The following is a 14,078-nucleotide window of genomic DNA, read 5'->3' on the forward strand; positions in this document are numbered from 1 at the left end:
TTTGTGTGTGTGTGTGAGAAAGATTGTCCCTGAGCTAACATCTGTGCCAATCTTCCTCTATTTTTTATGCGGGACGCTGCCACAGCATGGCTTGATGAGTGGTATGTAGGTCCACGCCCAGGATCCTAACCCACGAACCCTGGGTTGCCAAGGCAGAGTATACGAACTTAACCACTATGCCTCAGTTGTACCTAACAAAATTTTTAAAGAAATTTTAAATATATCCTCTGAACTAATAACCATGACCATTGCTCCTCTGATAGATTATAAGCTTCCCATTCCAGAAGACAGAATAAGATCAGATAGATTTAAATGGGTCATGAAAATAGAAAAAACATGTTTAAAAAAAAGAAATGGTATAATATCCAGTGAAATAAGTGATCATAGAATGTTGGAGCTACACAGAAATCTAAATGAGTGAATTTGCCACGTAAAGCATATTTCTCTGGACCGTTGGTCTCATAATGAAATTACATATTATAAGTATTAATAAAAATGAAATCACTCCAATAGTGTTCTTCTCAGTGGTGTTCTTACAGATTAGACTCTTTTCAAACTTAATCACTTAAACACATGGGCTTGTTGTACCCCTATATCCTTCTAGATTCTCTTCCTTTTAAGAGTTTAGTCCTAAATAACGAAAAGTCCCACATATTCTGCAGACTTCTCTTTACTGTTTGGCCTCATCACTCTCCCTTAACCTAAGTTTCCAGGCCCACATCTTGAAATATCTGCCTCTAAAACATCTTTTCAAAATTTTCACCACGATTTTCATCTTGAAAATAGCAGGATACTTCTCTCCCACCTAAAGCTTTGTATATTATACCTTATATCCCTGTTATGATCAATGTTGGAGATTTCATTAATTCTGCCACCTGATTTTGTAGATGATGTCAGGTTTTCTATTTTTTTAATTTTTGTTTTTTTTTGTTCACTAACTTATTATGTGCTTTTGGAATTTTTTCTGGTAGTACTAACTTTACAAAGAGAACTATTTGAGAAAATGTTTTAAGTTTTAAAAAGTCATAAAAGCAATTATGTGGAAGACTAAATTGAATATTACAAAGCAAAGAACACCCATGGTTAACACACGTATTTTAAGAGATTTCTTGAATCCTACCTGTATACTAACATGGAAATGTGGATGGATTGCACGGGATCAGAGTTACTACATAGTCTCTCTTGAGAGGTAGACATCTCTGACCACAAGAAGCAACAACTCATAAGACAGTTTTTTGTCTTAGAAAAATGAAAATGTTTTTATAGTTGATTTGGTGTTCAGTGAGAGAACAAGTGGCTCCGGCAGAGATGGGTCACTTTTATTATCCAAAAGAAAATGCTTTATTTTTCTTCCACTGGCCTCTTCCTCTCTTAGCCTACAAATAACCTCAACGTATCTCTCATTCTTCCCTTATGCTCAGTGATCTATCCCAAGTGCTTAGAATAGTGCTAGAAAAATAGTAAGTGCCCAATAAAATTTTTGAATTAAGTAATTAAAATAAAATCTTAATCTACCTGTCTAGATACCATCTAGTTTATTTCCTTCTATTTCAAAAATGAACTGAATGTAAGAGAGTACTCAATATTTGCTATCCCTTCTTCCTCAGGTCAAATCACTTGTAAGCCCACCAAAAGCAATTGACTATGTGTACCGTTAAAATAAAACTTCTCTCGATGTCACAGTGTAACAGCCAATTCCAGAGCTGTCTTCTCTCTAATCTTCCAAATTGACCTCCTCACGGCAGTTGACCCTTTGAAGTTTTGTATCTTTCTTGAAACTCCTCTCAGAATTTTCTAACAAGATAAGATCTCTATTTCTCTCTCTCCCTTCCTCATTATAACCCCATATTGACTAGTGTCTTCTGAGAATCTATTTAACAACTAGTTTAGATTCTGGAATCTGATTGCCTAGTTCAAATTCTAGCTTCCCTAGTTACAAGATCTTCTGAGCACGCTCTTAGACCTCTCTGTATTTATCACAGACCGTTACAACATCTGTAAAATGAGGGAAATAATCTTACCTACCTCATATGGTTTCCATGGGTATAAAATAAAGTAAAATATACAGACTCCTTACAATAATATTTGACTCATCATAAATACTCAGTATTATTAATTTTTATAAGATATTAAAGAACAACACCTAAACATATTTCATTCCCATATTCCACAGCTAGACAATTAGTCATGTTCAATTCCACTCTCTCTCTCATCTTCTCATCCAGTCAGTTACAAAATACTATCTAAATCTGCCCAAAATGCTGTTCTCTAAATCTAGCCCTCCTTGGTTCTTGTCTAGTCTTTTGCAGATGTGCTTATGGTTTCATAACACTGGGTTAGATGTTGATGTGGGGGGTAGAAACTAACATGTGTCAAGTAACAGTGGTTTTTCTAAAATTATTTCATTCTGTTTTTCAAGCAATCATGTAAAATAGGTATTATTTTTTTCCCACTCAATAGAAGAAGTATCTAAAGTTCAGACAAACCAGCTTCCTTGACCCAGGTCACACCATTAATAAGTACAATAACTGCCAGAGCTGGAATTTCCCACTAATAGCAGGTTATTCATGCTTCGTTTCTTAAGCACTCCAGCAATTAAAACCCCTTAGGAGGGGGAAAAAAAAAACTCGTAGAAAGTATTTCCTCAGGAAAACTGAAGTTATAAATATGCCCTGAAAGGACATAGGTATTGGCATCTTACAAACTTTACGATATCTTAAGAAGATTATGTAGCTGGATTAGATAATGAGATTGTAAACATCTCTCAGTTAAATTGGGCTTTATCTAAAAACAGTTCATTGATTGCTAGCTCTTGAAAGCCTCTGGTCTTTATAAATCATGATACACAGTGACTTCAGCTAAAGTCCTTACTGAATTTAACCGAGAAAATTCTGCAAAGCAAATAGACTCTCCCTTATGCAGAAGTAGGCACTAATGACTGACTTACATAGGTGTATCTAACCTGGTATAGAGAGTGAGGTATTGGAATCTATCTGCTGTATTTCTTGAGCTCTAAAGCAAGCAGACAAGAAGCCGTCTGAACAGTTTATTTCAATACAACTAAGTGAAGTCAGATCGAATCCTCAAATGTAGACCTCATCCACTCCAAGATGCTATAACCCAATCTAGGAATTGACCACCAAGCCCTTAGATGTGCTTTTAATATCAGTTGTGGCCCTACTTCATAAAACAGCATTTCATGATATTACTTCATGATTAGACTACTGCAGTTTTTTTTCAAGTAATTTTTTTAATAGTTAAAATGAACTATTTTCAGGCTCTTCTCCATGCAAAGCAAAAGAAACAGAAAGACTCTTTTTGATCTGGTGTCTGGTATTAATTTAAATTGAATATTCACTGTTTGAATTTATTGTAGCAGATGTCCTCAGCTACCCAATTATTTTAGCACAATTTGGCACATATATAATTTTAAAAGATCTTGTATCTAGGCGAAGCATTTAATTTCCTACCAAATTAGTCCCTTTGGAACGTTACATTGGATGCCATGGTGATTAAAAAAAAGACTCTTTCATAACAGCAAGTTGCTCCAGTAAATACCCAGTACTCTGCACAAATGGAAGATCTGCATTGATTTCCTCTGTTATGTATGGTGCAGGTTTCCTTGTTACTAATTATGTGGCTCTTTCTCAGCTCAGACATTTTTAATAACAACGTGTGCTATGCCCTTTTTTCCCTAATTCTGAGTTTTTCTGTTCCCCTGTTTGAAGGAGAAGACATGATTTTCTTGACCCCAAAAGGACAATGGATGTGGATTGATCCAGAATTCTTTAGCAATGTGGTCAGAAACAAGAATGATCAAAGAACTTTCTCTTTGAAATTTTGCTTAGCAAAATGGCATATACCACAATATGCATTTTTAGTAATTATTTAATATAAGTTAACGTGTCCTAGTTACTGTTGCTGTGTAATAAACCATCCTAAAACTTTTTGGAGCAAAGCAACCATTTTATTCTGTGCATAGATTCTATGGATTAGACATCTAGATAGGGCATAGTGGGGGTGGTTTGACTCAGGTCCATGATGTCTGGGCCCTCAGCTGGCAAGACTCAAAGACTAGGGATGACTTAATGGCTGAGAACTGTAATCATCTGGAAGTTCCTTCACATACATGTAAAGCACACAGGCTGGTGTTACTAAAAGGCTGGGAGCTCAACTGGGAACGTTGACTGAAACACCGATATACAGCCTTTCCTAATGGTTTTGGTTTCTCATAGCGTGGTGGCTACTTTTGGAGGGGAAGTATCCTAAAAGAGGGCATGCAGAGGACAAGGATTCCAAGAGAACCAGGTGAAGGATAACCAGGTGACAGAATCTCAGAATTCACATGGCATAATTTCTTCAGAATAGTTATAAGCAAATTGCTAAGGTCAATCTAGAATACATAGATAGTTATTTTGCATATGCTCAAGACTGTTGTAGTCTATATATACCATTATGCATCTCTCAGCTGTTAGGAGGTGCACTGACTTTTAAGTAGAGTGGATGACAAAATATTCACCATGTATATTGAAGCTCAACTTTGAATTCTGCTTTGGAATTCTTGATTACATGTCACAAATCTTCTTTATGTTAGGTAGGGTTCTATTGACCTTTTAATGGTCAATTATGGAAGTAGAGTTCTTTAACCTTTACAAGGCAATAGTAAGATTAAAATAAACAATAACAACAATGAAAAGATAAAAGAGAGGCATATAAATAGGCATTACTGACAAACATCTCCTAGTCATCTGTCTTAGTTTGAGTTCCCCCAAAATTACATATCAAGGAAAGGACTTGGGTGCATGTAGTTTATTTAGGAGGTGATTCCAAGGAGCATAATTTAGGAAGTGAAGAAAGTGAGAGAAGTAAGAAAAGCCAACAGTATGTGAATGGGTTGGTAATTTCTAGGAGTAACTGGGGCTCAGTCTGCCAAGGAGCACCTGAGAAACCAAGAGAACCACTCCTCCGAATCATCTCTCTCTAGATGAATAAGAGGCTGGAACATTTAACCACCTACAACCATACTCATGTTTGAGGACTGGAACCAATCATGTCAGGGACTCCTCGCTTACCCACTGTTCTTGTTTGCAGTAAGTGTTATTCCCTGCTGCCAAGAAAACCCATGGAGAAGAAGAGACACTCAAGCCCTTGTGGTAGGGAGCTGTTACTGTGTGTGAGAACCATTGACCATAGCCACCAGTGGACTCATGTGGGCCAAGAGGATATAGGGTTGGGTATTAACATCTCCTTCATTTTATTTTTTTTCTTTCATAATTATTATTCTATAAATGTATTGCATGCACATAGTTTAAGAACAGCCAATAATCTAAAAGGCTTACAAAAGCAGAGTAGCTGCTTGTTCCACCTTTTTTCCTATCCTCAAACCTGATGCCTCTAGAGGCAACCATTTCCAATTCCAATTCTTAGCATTCTTTTCATCTTTTTACCCCCATATTTGGAAATAATATGTATATCGTAATTTATCGTTATAACTTGTGCATTGCTTTCTTATTATGACAATTGAGAATTTAATATTTTACACCATCCCACCTCCCTCCAATTGACCCTTTCTTCATTTTTCCAATATAATCATATCACAATATGAGGCTAATTCAATATTCATATTATTTTGACCTTACAAAGATTTCCCATTGCTAAGATAGATAATATATAATGATAATAGATCCTTGCTTGTAAAACTTTTGATTTTCCTGAAAAGTATTTTCATTTTTATTTGCTTTATTTTTTATGTACCCATTGTTAATTCTTCCCAAATGCTCTACAGCTTTGTAATATGTGTTTCAGCAATATTGTTTACACAGTTTAATGTAGCATTTCTAATTCCTTTATGGAATTTTCTTTATTGGTCACCCCTACCCACTTCAGTCTTGGCTAGCATACTGCACAACAGTTATCCTGAGATTGAAACAATTGAAAAAATAAAAAAAACAATGATTTTGAAGACATTGGACACCATGCGAGAAAGTACGGTGATCCCTGAGTAGCGGGAAACAAACGAAGTGAGCTCTGTGATTAGCCCAAGTTATTGCCTTGAGAGAGTGTTCGAGTCACCGTACATGGAGGGGGAGCTCAGGTAGAGCCTGCTAGACTCCTTGAATTTTGGAGATGGAGCTAAGAGTCCAGGGAAAACAAGGTGGCTGAAGTTTGCGAGACAGACTAATGGAAAGGAAAGAGCTGCACAGAGAGAGAATCCAGATCTGCAGAGGGTCCCCCTCAAGTGTTCTTCAGACTACTGATCGGTACTTGCACGTGAGGAAACAACCCCAGACCGTGGAGAAAACCACCTGAAAGGATGAGAGGGAACAGCACTCAGATGTCATAGAGGTTCAGGAACAGTGCATGTTCCCACCAGCCAGGCTGGAAAAACTCATAATTCATAGACAAAGGTAGATTATTCAGAAGGCTTTTGCTTCAACAGTGGGGAAAATCAACTCCAGACTAAAAGCTGCTCTGATCTGGCCTAGCAAAGCTTGTCTTTGGAGAGCAGGAAAGGCTTAATGGTTGAGAAAAGGCACAAAGGAACTTCTGATATGCTGAGTAACATTCTATTTATGGACCTAGCACACAGTTGTAAGGGTTGTGATATCATTGAGCTGAATATTTTGTAAAGCTGAAAATTAATGAGCTAAACACCCTTTTTAAGAAGTTAAGGAAATGAGAACAAAACAAACCCTAAGAAAAGTGCAAGAAAGAAATAAGAAAGATGATTAATGGTAGAGAAAGCACACATAAAATAGAGGATCAACAAAGCCAAAATTTGTTCTTAGCAAAGACTCGTGAAATTTACAAACTAGTGGTGAGATTGAACAACCGAGAGAGACAGAAAGCACACTAACTGATATCAGGTACGCAAAAGAGTGTGTAACTACAGCTGATGAAAACACTAAAAAAGATAACAAAAGGACGTTTGATCAACTCAGTGACTTTTAATTTGAAAATTGAAATGAAAAATATTTGAAGAAGCATAAATTAACAAGTTAAATGATTTAATTTCACATGCTCCAAATTTCTAGCTTCTGATTAAAACCTAAGATTTTAGGTTTAGATCAGATTAGAGGCATAAAGAAGAAAAAAAGATTTCTTTAATTAAAACATTTTTTTTAATTGTAAGCATAAATGGCCTCCAAACATTTCATTGGGAAGTAAAGAATATTTGAGATTATGGGAAAATGGTGTGGTAGTCAACTTCTAAATTGGCCCTTGCCTCCTAGTATCCACTCCCTGTGGAATCCTTTCCCCTTGTGTTGGTTATTGCCTAGTGACTTGCTTCTAACAATAAAATACTGCACAAGTGATGGGATGTCACTTCGAAGATTAGGTTATAAAAGACTCTGCTTCTGTCTTACTTGCACTTTCTCTTGCTCTTTCTTGCTCTGATATAGCCAGCTGCCATGTTGTGAGCTGCCTTATGGAGAGGCCCACATGGCAAGAAACTGAGGGAGGTCACTGGCCAACAGCCAGAGAGGAACTGATCCCTGACAACAATGTGAGTGAGCTTGGAAACAGATCTTTTAGTATTTGAGCCTTGAGATGATTACAGCCCTAGCTGAAACTTTGCAGCCTGGAAAAGCCCCTGAGCTGTCATCTGGCTAAACTGTGCCTGGATTTCTGATCCACAGAAACTGTGAGATAATAAACGCTGTTTTAAGACACTAAGTGTTCGGGCAATTTTTAATGTAGTAATAGATAACTAATTTAGAAGGAGAGACCTAAAACTTGCTGAAGGTGACTTCTCTGAGTGGAATATGGCTTCTAAACAACACAGAGGGAAGAAATTGGTAAAATTAGGAGGCAACATGGGGAGCTTCCCAGTGAAGCTTCAGAGATTTCTGATAGTTCCCATTTCACTGGTTGTTGGCATCTGCCATAAACTATTGTCACTAAGTTCCTATGCATTATAAAATACCAATGTCAAAACCAATGTTCTCAGTCTTGCTATAAAACCACTCTATGGAAACCAGTAACAGAAGCAGCAGCTGACATATCAACATGGCATGTAGCAATCAGGAATGGCATGTCACATTTTTAGCAAATTCCACATGTAGCACAAGAGACAGCAGGTAGTGTCCTATCTTTCCAAAAATGCCTACAGCTGTTAATGAAAACAAAATCGTTCCTGTGTTCTGGCTGAAAAGACAGAAATGCCAAATTTATACACATGGCAATAAAGTCATGTAACATCACGCACACACATACACAAACTTATTTGATACCTATCAATATGTGTGGTGTGTTGCTTGTGTGTGTGTGTGTTCGTTTCCATAAATATGAAGAAATAAGTGAAGGACCTTTACCAGACTGCAAGAATTTATTCCACAGGAAAGAGGGAGGAAGAGAGAGATTATTAAATTTTCCCATGTATAACTCCTCATATAATAAGTATTAATATTTTTATTATATAAATAAAAAAGATATTTAAATGTAAATAAAGATAAAATTGCTAGGACTCTGCCTTATTTCTGAGGCTTTTGCTCATACTTGCTTTTGACATGGACTTTAAATATCCTAACTCCTTAGACACACTCAACATAGACAGGTAGTAGAAAAAAAATGTAGCAGGCTTAGGGCAGGCTGGCACACAGAATAGCTATCCAAAGGAAAGTAGTCCTCTTCTGCAGCAGTGTGGACTGCCTTTATTTTATTTGAAATATCTAAAGTCACCCTCCTCAAACCATTTCCTCCAAAAAATTTACTAGAGGAATCAGTCAACAGAATGATAATGACTCTGATGCAATATATTCTCATTTTATTTAAATTTATTCATTGATGTAAGAGGTTAATTCAACTTTTTTTCTACTTCTTGGATTTATTAGGGTTGTGTCCTGTGGCATTAAGTAAAAAGCCATGCAATTGAAAGATTAGAAGGAATTCCACTAAGGATTGAGTTCTAATATGGCATATAACAGCCTGAGAGGAAATATAGGCAATAGACACCAGAGTACTATTTATGGTGTTTTATTCAATTTTAAGTAACTTCAATGGAATATAATGAAACCCAGGTAAGAACTCTAAAATCCGGTGTGTTTTTCTTAAGCATTTTGATCCTGGGGGGGGGGGGGGTTTGGTGTTTCTTTTTAATGTTTTCATTTTGTTTTATTTTTCCTACTACTAAGAAATTTAAGTGATTTTTTAATAAACTTTATCATTTAGTAATTATTTTCAAAAAACTGTATGATTTATTTACTAAGAAAATATCTCATAGGATGTCATGTGTCTAGAGTGTCTTAAGAATTTTCTTAATGATCATCTAGAGTAAAAGTCTATTTTTATTTCATCTCATGATGATTCTGAGAGCTCTTTTGGTAAATAAGTAATATATTTAAATGCTGTGACAAGATTTTTATGATTTTAGAACTATTTGGATTTTTCACTTAAACTTTGGTCTCAATAACTATATTTGGGTAGCTTAATTATTATCTATTGCTATATTAAAAAGTCCCCCAGACTTAGTAGTTTGAAACAACAAACATCTATTAACTCATAGTTTCTGCAATTCAAGAATTTGGGAGTGAGTTAGCTGTGTGGTTCTGCCTCAGAGTCTCTTACGAGGTTGCAATCAAGATGTTGGCCAAACCTGCAGTCACCTAAGCCTTGACTGAAGCTAGAGGATCTGCTTCCAAGCTCACTCACATGGCTGTTGTCAGGAGGCCTCTGTTTCTCAAAATGTGAGCCTCTCCATAGGATTGCTCATGACATGGCACCTGCCTTCCTCCTAGAGCAAGTAATCCCAGAAAAAGAGAGAGTAAGTGGGAAGCCACAGTGCGTTTTGTGACCTTTAGAGTCCAAAGGTACACACATCACTTCCATTTTATTTTATTTGTTACACAGGCTAACCTGAAACAGTGTGGAAGGGGTCTACACAAGGGTGTGAATAGCAGGAGGTGGGAGCCATTGGGCACCATCTTAGAGGCTGGTGACCACAGATAACGTATGTCAGGGCTTTATAAGACGTGCAGAGCCACTAGGAGTGATACAGAATAAGGGATCCATTCCAGTATTATACATTATGCTAGTGCGGAAGTTGATTCAACAGTCTATATAACGCTCTTGTTTCTGCATCGTGTGTTGTGCCTGAAGTTAGTGGGGCCAATGGTCAAGATGGAAGGATGGACTTGAAAGGGGAGAGAACAAAGGCAAACTGAAATTCACAAGGACAAACTGGGCAAATTGAAACCTATGAGGACAAATTGGGAGAAATACAGACAAACCAGAATGTATGCCTGTCTCTCCTCAGCTCCATCTTTCATGATGTGGGTGGCTGCAGGATCAGCTGGGCCCCCTCATCATAGAGCTGCTCCAAAACCTGGTCCAGGCTTAAGAGAAGAAGGATGTGACAATTTAAAGAGCTGCATGCCTGGCTGCCAACCCACACCACCAAGGTAAGCCAGCACAGGACAACCAGCAGCAAGAGGCCCTGCCTTTTATCATCCTTTAGAGCATACCAATGTCTGTGCCTTCATTTCTGCCTTCGAAATAGCACATACATTTTCACTGAGGCCTATATCAACCTGGAAATATATAGCAAAGGGAATTCACAGAACATAGTTCCAGTTAACCTAGGTTAACACAATAAAAGCCATTACAGATAGGAAAAAATAATAAAGGGAGCAGAACAAGAACATAGCTATTTTTCCTGAGCATATTTTTAAAAGAGCCTTCTCAACAAATGTTTACGAAAATATCTATAGTTTATCACAGTGTATTGTTTATTCAGTTTACACAGTTTATTTAATGTATAACTGAAATTCACTGAGAATAGAATTTAAATTTCTGACCAAAAAAATAAAAAATATATATACTTTTGTAAGTATATGGTGATGAATGGGTTAATTAACTAGATGGAAGGAATCCATTTGTAATGTATACATATATCAAATCATCACAAGGTACCTTTTAAATAGCTTACAGTTTTCTCAATTACACTTCAATAAAGCTGAAGAAAAAAAAGAAAATATGTTGGTATGATGTGTCAAAAGGTAAAATCTTTGTTATGTGCTCTCTCTCCCTGATGATGGCAGTTAAGGGGAAGATTTTAAGTGGATGTCACAGGAGTGGATGGAAGTATTTGGAAACAAGCAGACTAAGAGAGGAAAGGAGAACTGAGCACACTAAAAGGAGCTGCTGAAGTTTTGAACTCATCCAGTTAGGAAATAGCGGTTTAGGGCAGCTGGTCTCAGTCACAGAGTAAGTGATCTGTAGATGTGTGGAAGAGAAAAGAGCTGAATTACACCTAGGGAGGGTCAGGAATTGCACACAGTCTAAAACGTAGCTTTTTACTAACTGACAAGAAGCCAAAACAAATTGAACATATAAACATGTGGCTTGCGAAATTAGTGATTTTGTCCAGATCATTAAAGAACACATATCCTTATGAAACTGTACAGTTTACAAGTGCATTATTATATCATGTGATCATCACCACAGATGTGCCTGTTTTGGAGGTCAGGCATTAATCTCCTCTACATCTTATGGATATTACCTGAGTGTGAAAAACTTAAGATAAGTATTCAGGGTCACAAAAATCATGAAGCTAGAAGTGGACATAATCATGCATTAAATATGGTTTTCCGAGGCTAATATACCCCCTTTTTAGGGTATTAAATCCATTTTATTAAGTAATGAAAGACTCACAGGATACTTATTCTGTGCCTCCACTCTTGCCACATACCAGGAAAAGAATTAAGATCTTACATTAATTTAATATTTAATTTGACTACCACAGGAAGTAGCCAAATGTACATACTTTATTTTGTGTTTTTCTTTTTTTTTTTTTTGTTAGCTCAGATTGGCCCTGAACTAACATCTGTTGCCAATCATCCTATTTTTGCTTAAGGAAGATTGTTCCTGAGCTGACATCTGTGCCTATCTTCCTCTATTTTGTATGTGGGATGCTGCCACAGGATGGCTTGATGGGCGGTGTGTAGGTCCACACTGGGGATCCAAACCTGCAAATTCTGGGCTGCGGAAGCAGAGCACATGAGCTTAACCACTACACCACCAGGGCAGCCCCTACACACTCTATGTTTTTTAATTGTATGGATTTTGTTCCGATTGTAAGTTATTGTACATGGATATAACAGTAAAGGAAATACTTCCCTATAACATCAGCTCTTTCACTTTTCAACCTTCCTGTCCAGTCCTTGTCCATATGAATCCATACGAAGATGTTACGTAGCACTGACAACATTTCATATCCTGCTTCTGTGTCTTAGTATTATATCATGAAATAATATGTAGATTTCCATTATCTGTTAGGTGCTTCTAATGGCTACTAATATTCCATCATGTACTCACACTTACTCATAAACTTATTCCTTATTTTCTGATAGATAGTCACAACCTAAAGGAATAATCATTTTGTTTTTGTTACTGGTTACTTAAAAATATACCCAAAAGTAAAGCCAAAACGCTCTTAGTTAATTAGCTTGGAAGCATTTTAAAATGATCGTTACCATGCTTTCATTTTTCCATGTGCAATGTAAAGGTTAAGCAGATGCAATGCGTATTTACTAAAAGTATCTCCTTATATTTATTTTTATGTTGAAAATATTTAATCATTAGCTGTAGCAGAATCTCAACCCAACCACTTTCAGATAGTCAAGATTCTCTCTAAATATTAGCAGCACCTAATATCAATAATATCAATAATAGCAGTCCTAATATCAATAATGTCATCATGTCCTAGTGAAATCTCCAGTCTTCTCTTTTGACAAGTTTGCTGAAAGACATCCATTTCTTTTCTTCTCCATTGCTGGGAAGAGTATACACAGATCATATAACAAGGTCTACACCACATCGATTATGGCACAAAAAACCTGGACAAAAGTCATAACCTGGAGTTTATCAAGTAGGTCCTCCTTTAAGAGGGAAAACAAGCACGTTCCCTCTATGATTTCAGCTTGCAGCAAATTCCACATGTTCACTTTCAGGTTTTCCAGAAATGACTTTTTATAAGTATCACTGAGCTTGATGAGGAACATTTGAGTATCTAGAGGAGGATGGATGTCTGGACCATTGTGTCACCTGGGAATGGCTGAAAGAGAAACAAGTCTTGAGTTCCTCAGAGTGACAAGGCTTAGATTGCTAATCACAGTTTTTATTTTATGAAATAGCACACCTGCAGAAACCAGTGTAGCATAACCACAAAGAGGGAGTCAACTTGCCAGAGAAAAACTCGTTTTCTAAAGCAGGAATTTTGTGTAAAGTTATCTGTTGGGTGCAGTTTTATAATAAAAGTACCTTCAGAGAGGTCCATTTCCCCTGTATTTTTTGATGCAGATTTTCATCCAGTTCTTTATCTAGGAATCACACAGCATGAAGATGCTCACAAAATGTCTTCACTGTAAATGCATCTCCTACAAAAAGAAGAGGTTTCGTTTTCCTTGCAGACTGTTTTTGCAAGCTCTTAAAATGGCTGGGATATCTTTTGCTCCATTACTAACATAATAGATTTTTTTAAATCTTGTTTTTCATTTGTATTTCTTGGATTGTTCCAAATGATCTATATACTCCATGAAGTTAGGACCTTTTGGTGCTTTTCTTTAATAGTGTAATCCCAGTACCTAAAATTGTATCTGGCATGTGGTACTGCTGCGGTGGGTTGACTGGCTTCAACTGGGCATATCCAAGAGGGGGTATCTGGAATGATAAGAGGTTGGCAGTGCCTCTCCTTCTAGCTGTCTGGTTGAACTTCTCACATGGTGCCTCATGCCACCAAGAACCTCTCTCTTTTAAAAACTAAGCTATAGAATCATCTCACAAGGTCATTTAGCATTTTGCAAATTGGCTCTAAAAGAATCATTGATTAACTTGAGGTAAAACTGAAAATATATAGGATGATTATTGTATCACATAAGATATAGTAATTCAAAGAAAACAAATGCACTAGTGTTCTGTGATATTTTTCCATAAAACAAATCTGAGCTGCAATGGTAGATTGATAAAAGAATCAAATAAAATATTACACTTTTTTATTAAAGTGCCGTGGGGTTGTGAATGACATATACTTATTGTGTAATACAGAGCTTGTTTTGAATTAATAGGAATAGCAAACATAA

This window comes from Equus quagga, chromosome 10 (assembly GCF_021613505.1).
Source record: "Equus quagga isolate Etosha38 chromosome 10, UCLA_HA_Equagga_1.0, whole genome shotgun sequence".
Classification (NCBI taxonomy): Eukaryota; Metazoa; Chordata; class Mammalia; order Perissodactyla; family Equidae; genus Equus; species Equus quagga.